Genomic DNA, 10477 nt, shown 5'->3' with positions numbered 1-10477 from the left:
ATATACAACAGTATTTCCTTTGGAATTCACACTCAGGCTTGACACTCTCAGCATATAAATGTGCAGAAAGATGAAGGCATCTTACATTCAAATTTAATTAATTTATTATTAGGCAACTAAGCTGTGTGTAACAGCAGGTGCTGACTGATTTAACGACAAGTGTACTTACTCCACGTTTTAAAATATCCCATGAAGTGTCTAATTTCACTCTGTGAAGTACTTCTGTGTAGCAACTCAGAGAAAATTAGATTAAATCCATATATCTTACGGTTTGGGGGTGGTTTACTAATAAGATGCTGATACGGTACGTACAGGCTAACCTGCAAAGATGAGGTTGGTCTTTGGTCTTTGGTCTTTGGCTTTCCCATATAGCCTTTTATTGTCTCCAGTTGTCACTGGTCCAGATCTTGCAGACATTCCTATAGTGCGGACCAGTTAAAAGACATGGTCTCAAGTTCTTTCCCATCTTGCAAGGTGGCAAGTGATAAAGCTGACAAACCAGATACTAAGGAGAAGAAACCTGAAGCCAAGAAGCCTGATGTTGGTGGCAAGGTTAAGAAGGGTAACCTCAAGGCTAAAACGCCAAAGAAGGGGAAGGCCCACTGCAGCCAAAACCCTGTCCTAGTCAGAGGAAGTGGCAGATATTCCCGATCTTCTACGTATTCGAGAAAGGCCATGTGCAAGGGGAAGTATTCAGCACCGAAATTCAGGCTTGGAGAGAAAAAGGAGAAGGTTCTTGCTACTGTCACAAAGTCACTTCGTGGCGACGAGAATGGTGGCAGCAAAGTGGTTAAACTTCACAAAATGCCTGGGCGTTATCTTACGGAAGGTATGCTCAGAAGCTGTCGAGTCACAGCAAAAAACCTGTCAGGCAGCAGGTGAGAAAACTGGGAACTAACATCACTCCTGGGATCATTTTTACCATCCTCCCTGGAAGCCACAAAGGCAAGAGGGTGGTTTTCCTGAAGCAATGGAGCAGTGGTTTGCTACTTGTGACTGGTCCTCTGGCCCTCAATCGAGTTCCTCTGTGTAGAACACCCCAGAAATTGGTGATTGCCACTTCCACCAAAATTGATATCAACAGTTGGAAAATTCCAAAACGTCTCTCTGATGGTCACTCCAAAGGGAAGAAGCTGCACACACCCAGACACCAGGAAGGTGAGATCTTCGACATGGAGAAAGAGAAATAGGAGATTACAGAGCAGTGCAAAGTTGATCAAAGAGCCGTGGACTCACAGATTCTGCCAAAACTAAAGCTGTTCCTCAACTTCAGGGCCAACTCCGCTCTCACAAATGGAGTTTATCGTCAGAAACTGGTGTTCTAAATTTCTTACAAGGAGCCTAATTAAATAACTGATCCATTAAAAATGAAAAAAAAAAAAAACAGTCTTAAAAATACAAAAACCACATACAGGCATTAGACAGTAAATTTCTGGAGATACTCCTTCTATAGCCATCCTCAAAAAATACGCATTTAAAGATGAGAATTTCAAGTTAATAATATGGGGATACATTTCAGGGGAAAAATGGAGGCAGTTCACAACACCTCCACATTCCTTATGTATTTAGTGTTCAATCTTGAAAAGAGAATGTCATACACTTTATTGTAGTCTCGACTCTGCAATTAACAGAACTTTTAAGTAGTATAGATACTATGCTTATATGGAGACATCTGTCATATTTAAAATTATATAATATTATATATAAATTGATACATTTCTTTTGGGATCTTGACATTTGACAAAAATTGTCATTGACCAGTTAATCTCTTGCCTAATACTTTTTTTAAGTTTATTTATTTATTTTGGGAGAAAGAGAGAGAGAGAGAGAGAGAGAGAGAGAGAGAGAGAATTCATGTACAAGTGGGGGAGAGAGAAAGACAGAGGGACAGAGAGGATCCCAAGCAGGCTTTGTGCTGTCAGTGAAGAGACCAATGGCAAGACTCAATCTTATGAACCACAATATCATGACCTGAGCTGAAATCAAAAGTCAGACGCTTAACCTACTGAAACACCCAGGTGTCCTGTTTCTTTTGCATAACATTTATTGTCCCTACATATGTTATAGGTAAATAATTGCGCTGTATTTAAACAGCTCTTTGACTTCACATTTCTGTGGGTAAACCTGAGTTCTAATGGCTTGGGCCTAACACTTCTACATGAATACATATTAGAGATGGAAACAAGGATAAACAGGGTTAAGTTCAGAAGAAATAGGTTCAAAGTAAATCACATGGAAGAAAAATAAAGACCACAAATACCAGGTGGGACAAATTTGTCTTTGTGCAAGTATTTCAGGACAAATTTAGAAATGGTCATACTTGACCACAGGATGAAAGTGAATCAGAGCAGTGGGCCACAACTAATAATAATGAGTATAATACAATGACACGTGAATGGGGAAAAAACTGACCTGTTACTTTTTTGATTAGCCCACTCTTCACCAAAACTAATAAATTCTATTGATCTGGGGAAGGAAACTGAGTATAATCAGTACTTTTAAATGCCATGGTCAACTTCTCCTTTCTAGAAAGTTGTGAATATGAACCTGTATAGCTACAATTAAGAACTATAGAAACGAATGAAAATAAAAATTATATTGAAATCATCTTACGATCTATAGTACCAAGTCTTTTTCTAAGTTTATTGTTGAAAATTAGTTATGCCCATAAATTGAAATTTGATGACAGAACAGAACTTTAAGGGCAAAATTTGAGTTTGAATAAAAATAACAAATTGAGGCACCTGAGGGGCTCAGTTGGTTGAGTGTCTGACTCTTGATTCTGGCTCAGGTTATGATCCCAGGTCAGGGTATCCAGCCTCGCATCGGGCTCTGCACTGAGCTCAGAGCTTGCTTAAGATTCATTCTCTCTCTCTCTTTCTTTCCCTCTGCCCCTCTCTACCTTTAATATAAAAAAAATAAAAAATAAAAAAAGGAAAATAGTACAACAAAAAATTTAAAACACAACGAATTGTTAAGTAAGCATTATAAGCAAATACTTGCCTGTTTCAGGCTGTTACTGCATATTTTCTCTCCATTTATTCTGAATCTACTTTTTTATTCTTTCAAAGAGTTTAATGTTTTTCTCCATCAACATCTTGTATGTTAGAGTCTACACAATTATTTTTATTATGGAAATAGCATCGTATTCAATTTTTTTCTCTATGATTATTGGTTTTATTGTCAATTTGTGTGAATAATTCATGAATTTAGAAACTTGACCAAAGTCTCTTATTGTTCTATTAGCCTGTTTATGAATCTGTGATACATCACTTACAAATATATTTCTTTTTCATTCTTATTCTCAATTTCCACTTTCTTATCTGATTATGTTTGTCAGGGCCTATACTACTATATTTCTCAGAACAGATTTTATACCAAAAACCTACAGGAAACACCACAATTCATTTGCAGACTAAAGGACTCATTACATTTAAGACAAGGAACAAGGCAAATAGCTCTATTATTATGCATATTTTCTGTATTTAAAAAAATCTTCATATTTATTGACTCAAGCTTAATAATTGCATATTCCAACCTTCTATTCCTATTTTAATTACCTTAATGGCTACTGGTGTTCTATTTTTTTCTTATGCTGACTTTACATTTTATGTTTTTTGAAATGTTTATATTTATGCTTTATTCAACTATATAGTGAATAAATTTTGTATACTATTTTTTTTCTTTAATGTCTGTTGTGTGTTTGGAATTTTAAATGTATACATGCTTACGAAAATATATTTGACATATATATGTCTATATGAATACATATTAAAGAAGGAAGCAAATATTAACAGGATTAAGTTCATATTGTAATTAAAATGATTCTACTTTCCTCTCCCTACCCTATTTCTCATCAATGTCAGGTTTTTAAGCTCTGAGATAGTTTCTGCATTTTTAATAATCTGTGTGCTCTTTTTTATTTTTATTTTGTTTAATGTTCAGAATGAGCAAAAGAGAAGAGAGAGAGGGAGACAGGCTCCAGGCTCTGAGCTGTCAGCACAGAGTCCAACACGAGGCTTGAACCCACGAACTGTGAGATCATGACCTCAGCTAAAGTCAGATACTTAACTGACAGAGCCACCCAGGCGCCCCCTTTATGTATGTATGTATGTATGTATGTATGTATGTGTGTATTTGTTTATTTACTTATTTTAATTTTTTAAATGTTTATTTACTTTTGAGAGACAGAGAGACAGAGACAGAGACAAAGCTCAAGCAGGGGAGGAGCAGAGACAGGGAGATACAGAATCTGAAGCAGGCTCATTGTGTGTTTTTAATGTATTTATTCACTTATGTCTTTTTTTTTTTTTTTTTTTTTTTTAATTTTCTTCTATTTTCTTCTAATAGGACCACTCAGTTTCAGTTGTTTCAGTTACTGGCTGTTATTTTTTTTTTTTTTAATTTTTTTAACGTTTTATTTATTTTTGAGACAGAGAGAGACAGAGCATGGACAGGGGAGGGGCAGAGAGAGAGGGAGACACGGATCCGAAACAGGCTCCAGGCTCCGAGCTGTCAGCACAGAGCCCGACGCGGGGCTCGAACCCATGGACCTCGAGATCATGACCTGAGCCGAAGTCGGCTGTCCAACCGACCGAGCCACCCAGGCGCCCCAATGGCTGTTATTTTAATACATGTATTTTCAGTTACAAATTTCCCTGTATGTACTGCTTTTTTTGTATCTGTCAGATTTTGGCATATAGTAGTTTTGTTTTCATTCAAGTCTAAAGGGTTTCATAAATTTCTCTTTACACAAATTACATCTGATAGTTTTTTTATGATACAGACAATAAGCCATCATTAGAACTATCTTTTTGTTATTAACTTTTCAATATTTTTACTTACCTTTTACTCACTCCATCTATCATTACATAAAAGAAATATTTTTGACTATACAGGGAATTTTCTTCACCCAAATTCTGTAGGTTTTTTGCTTAATAATTTTGAAATAGCATTGTAAAGTTAATATTTTTCATATGAAAAATGAAAATATGTTTCGTCTTTATATCTCCTGGATCTATTGTTTCGGATTTTGCTTTTGTTTTTTGACCTATGTGTCAGTCGGGTTTTAATCAAGAAAAGACACTGCACTTGATGTATTTCTTTTTTTTTTTTTTAATTTTTTTTTTTTAACGTTTATTTATTTTTGAGACAGAGAGAGACAGAGCATGAACGGGGGAGGGGCAGAGAGAGAGGGAGACACAGAATCGGAAACAGGCTCCAGGCTCTGAGCGGTCAGCACAGAGCCTGACGTGGGGCTTGAACTCACCAACGGTGAGATCGTGACCTGAGCCAAAGTCGGACGCTTAACCGACTGAGCCACCCAGGCGCCCTGCACTTGATGTATTTCACGATAGAATAGTGTTGGAAACCAAACAGCTGGCATAGCTTACATATCTATTTATCTTGAAGAATTCAGGACTTATTTTTCTTAGTGGCCTACCTCATCCAAGATCGTTTTCCAAGAGAGTCTTCATACGGATTTAAAATTTCTGAGACGCTGTATGCTAAAGTTTTGTTTTGTTTTGTTTTCACTTTTAACTGGTAGTTGCACAGGATTAAAATAATACCTTGACTTGACTTTCTTTCCCTTCAGTACTGTGAAAATACTACTCTCCTATTTACTCAACTATTGCTAATGAGAAAATTGAAATACACGTGTATCTTGTTTCCTGATGGGTGCTTGGGCTTTTCTTTAAGGAAGATTTTATCTTTTCAGTCTTTAGTTTAAATATAATGTGTCTATACATAGCAATTTAAAAACCTACTTTGTATGGCAGCATAGGGAGCTTTTCAATCTGAATTAACTTTCCTTTAATAGGAGAAACTCTGAGTCTGTGTTCCATGAGTCTATTTCCTTAAATATTTTCTTTCCTGCCACTCTAGCTTTTGTGCTGGGTCTCTTAATTTAGAGACGACGACACTTCTGTTTTATACCATCACCCATACTTTCTGACTCTCCTTTGATATTTTTTCCCTTTGTTGTCTAGCAGATATTAACCCAATATTCTTTTTTTTTTTTTTTTCACATTTATTTCTTTTTGAGAGACAGAGAGAGACAGAGCACAAGTGGCGGAGGGCAGAGAGAGAATGAGACACAGAATCCGAAGCAGGCTCCAGGCTCTGAGCTGTCAGCACACAGCCCGACGCGGGGGCTCGAACCCAGGAACGGTGAGATCATGACCTGAGCCGAAGTCGCAGGCTCAACCGACTGAGCCACCCAGGCGCCGCTTAACCCAATATTCTAATGTTTAAAGTTATTTTGGTCTGTAAGCAGACTAGTCTTCAATCCACCCACGAAATTTGTATTTCAGCTACAAATTCAGTGTGTCTCATGACTTTCTTTGGAGTTGGCCTTTCTTCATGACCGTTTCTTTCTTAGTTTTACACATACACCCTTTCACCTCTTTGACAAAACTTTTTAGGTTAAGTCTAAATTTTTGTGCTCTGTTTATTAACTTTGCCCCATCTGGTATAGTCAACGCAAATTTTTTCCTTTTCTAAAATTGTGTAGCACTCAAATTTGATTATTATACTTTGCAAGCAAATATTCTCTCAAATATTCCATCAGGTACCTTGGCTCTTAATTTAGATCCTGGTGGAGGAAGTGGTGACTAAGAATATTGTGATTATGTAATGTACCATCCAAGTCAGGACATTTTTGAGTGAGAAGAGTGTGTTAAAATAATTAAAATCATACAATTTTATTAAGTAGTTGCTTATTAATGGCATGTTTTATTTTGCCGTGGATCTTCAAATAGTTCTTCTCACAAATTATTTTCAAAGATAAGATTCTTTCAAAACTAAAATATATCTGTCTACACTAAATTTTGAAAAATAGATTATTTTTAATTTCTTATTTGAACATTACTTTAAAAACACCATAAGCAGAATCATGGAATCATTATTCTTAATGTATGTGTATATATTATATGTATATATATATATATATTTTAATTTCTTGTGCTGTTTATTTATTTTTGTGTGAGAGAGAAACAGTGTGAGCAGGGGAGAAGCAGAAAGAGAGGGAGACACAGAATTCCAAACAGGCTCTGACACGGGGCTCAAACTCACGAACTGAGAGATCATGACCTGAACCGAAGTCAAATGTTTAACTGGGTGAGCCACCCAAGTACCCCTTTATGTATATATATTAAACACATTTCATATAATACATGTAATGTGTTTAATACTATGGAACTGATATTTATCTGAGAGTATATTTTTAAAATATGCTCTATTTAACTTTATGTTTTTATAAAATTCCTTGTAATCTTCTTCAAACTTTTATTTTATGCTTAAAAAATTCAAAATAATTGTCTTCAATTGACTTTTATACTGCAGGTCATAATATTTTTTATTATAATATTTTTATTATATTCCCTATGCTGTACTTTTCATATGACTGCCTCTTCAGATCATAATTTTTTTAGGTTTATTTCTTTATTTTGAGAGAGGGAGGACAAGAGGGAGCATGCCCACGCAAAGAGAGGTGGGGCAGAGAGAGAGGGAGAGAGACTCCTAAGCAGGCTCCACTTTGTCAATGTAGAGCCCATCCAGGGGCTCAAACTCTTGAACCGTGAAATCATGACCTGAGTTGAAATCAAGATTTGGACACGTAACTGACTGAGCCACCCAGGCGCCCTTCAAGGTCATAATATTTTAATTGAATAAAATCTTGCAACAGATATTGAAATACCCGATAAACTCAGATGAAATAATACTAAATGGAGAAGATTATGAATTCTAACTTTTTATGTTAAAAAATGTGTAAATATTTCATCCCATGTTTTTTTGGCCTCCATTCTGAGTATATTTCTTTAACAAATATTTTTACGAGGCAAAATTTATACAATAAGTCTTTAAACTTTATTATTATTTTGAACGTTTTGGCAAACATAGACGCTAGAAATCAGAATCCTTTTCAAATGCATTCAATTCCAGTATGGAATATAAACTTAACCAATGAAAATAGGAAGTCCATCAAGATTTCTTCCCACATATGAAGTATTCCAAATCACAATACTAAAATTTCAAAGTATTGCTTGTAAACTCTTCAATCTCTCATAGATTGTCTATTTTTTTTTCTTAGTTTTTGGAAATATACATTGTAATATGTTTCCTTTTGAAAGCTTTCTTTTCGATAATGATAAGTGAAAACCACTTCTAGAATTTAATTGATAATAAGTAGCAAAGAAAGATGACATTTACTGCAACAGCAAGTCATTTTTGTGTTAATAACAGCTTCATCGCCTATTTCTTGTAGCTTGTTTGCTATAGCTGTGTATTTTTAGGAATGTTAGCCAATTTTAGCAACCAGTTTATATTTAGATTGATAGAGTACTGCAGTCTGTATGGACAAAATTATTACCTTTATGTGTACCCCACTAATTCCAAGTACATTTCTATTCCAAAGCTTTCTTAGTTCAGCAAGAATAATGTTTATGTCATGATGCTGTGCTCTCAGGAAATTAGTATTCTTATCATTATCATTGCAAATAAAAAATTAATATTCAAAGGTGCCTGGGTGGCTCAGTCTGTTAAGCGTCCAACTTTGGCTCAGGTCACGATCTCATGGTTCATGGGTTCGAGCCCCTCTTTGGGCTCCATGCTGACAGCACAGTATCTGCTTTAGATCCTCTGTCTCCCTTTCTCCACACCCTCTCTGACTAGTGTGCTCTCTCTCTCAAAAATAAACATTAAAAAAAAATTAATGTTCAATGTTGAATCCCTACCTCAATATACCACTCAAATTTTCAAAGATTTGACTTGGTAACTTGGATTAAAATATCAAGCAATTATTGGAATTAACTGTTTTTCTCTATCCGAGGCATCATATGATAACATAAAAGTGGTATCTTTTAAATGTTTAAAAGTCTTCTTTCGCTAATGAAGCCAACTAATTTCCCACTATCCCTTCACTTTTTATAAATGCATAAAAATGCTTGGGATAAAATAGGAGTGGAATTTAGAACAGCCAATTGTTTTAAGTAAAACCATATTTTACAGAGTGATATTTAAATGTAGATGTCTCACCTTCCACCATGGTATTAATGTAACTCCTAAAGCTGGAAGTAAGTGCTGATGTTTTTTCAGCATTTTTTTTTGTTTGTTTTTGGTTTTTATGTGGCTAGTGACGTAATCCTCGTGACAGATATTAAATACCAACAGATTTTTTTGCAAGTTACACATTCACCCTCAACTTCCTTGAGAACTGCAAATTTAGTACATAAATTGTTCTTACCTTTGCAATTTTGCTTTTTGACCTCATAACTATGAAAGTGCTGCTTTGGCTGAAATTGATCTGTTGGACTCAGGTAATGAACACAAGATGACCATACATGGGGAATCAGAGGGACACATTCTAAACAAAGTATGACTTCCTAGAGGAAATCAAGTCCCCGTGTGACCTTCATAATGTTTATTTTCAACATATAAGAAAGAGGAAAATGATTAACCAATCCAGTATTTTTCTCAAATGTTATTTTGTTGGGGCCCTAACTATTTACACATGTCCTCAAAAAATAATGCAAGAAAGAAAAGAAAATGAAAACCTTTCAAGAAATATGCCCAGGAACTAGTGCAAAGTCTCCAAGTGATAGAGAGAAGAGAGCAAGTGTCCTTTGCTGGTACTCTGGAATCTCAAAATTGTGTCAAAAGGCCTTCATTCTGCATAGATATTTGTGTTTTCTTATTAAACTTGATACTATCCATGCTGAGCTGCTTAATAAGTGCTGGTGCCAGGGTCTTGTGTGATTCCTATTCTTGTTATATCCAGCCATGTTATTAAAATGACAGTTGAGGGGCACCTAGGTGGCTCAGTTGGTTGAGCATCCATATTGCCACTATATTTTCTTTGAAAAAAACCATGTAATTGTTATAGGAGTGATCAATCCCAAGCAGGCTCTGGGCTGTCAGCACAAAGTATGACACAGGGCTCAATCTCATGAACAGTGAGATCATGACCTGAGCCAAAATCAAGAGTCAGATGCTTAACCAACTGAGCCACCCAAGCTCCCCTTTATAATACTATTCTTAAAGACCCACACAATCTTCTTAGGCAAGTTATGCAATAATATAGAGAATTTAGGAGAGTGGTTCATGCAAATGCAAAAAAATAATCATTTGACAGAGAAATTTAAAGACAACTAGCTTTTAACCTTTGAAATATATCTTGTGCTCGAATTCACACATTCATTTATTGATTTTTTTTCTTTAAAAATGAACAAAACCAGTAACTGTAGTATGCTGTGCTTTAAGAAAGGTGTGGCCAGAACAATTTTTGACATTGACACAAAAATTAAAAAAAGAAACTGAAGCACCAAGTATGACTCAGTTTTATATGCAAAACATATTTGAACAGTGAGGTAATAACTAAATTATATGCAACTGTTTTAAAGAGCCCCTTTTTGAAGTTTATGTTTCAAATTATCTTCTACTTTTCAATGCCCTATCAGTGTGTAAGTGGAAAGGATGG

General features: G+C 35.5%; 1 pseudogene; it reads left to right on the top strand.

Annotated features, from left to right (window-relative positions):
* Positions 1-444: 444 nt before the first annotated feature.
* LOC112858858 (large ribosomal subunit protein eL6 pseudogene) lies at positions 445-1325 on the top strand (annotated as a pseudogene).
* Positions 1326-10477: the final 9152 nt, after the last annotated feature.

The sequence above is a fragment of the Puma concolor genome, chromosome B1 (assembly GCF_028749965.1).
Source record: "Puma concolor isolate L17-30 chromosome B1, mPumCon1.1.hap2, whole genome shotgun sequence".
NCBI classification, from domain to species: domain Eukaryota; kingdom Metazoa; phylum Chordata; class Mammalia; order Carnivora; family Felidae; genus Puma; species Puma concolor.
Note: the sequence above shows the minus strand (reverse complement) of the source record. Positions and strands in the feature narration are given on the sequence as shown.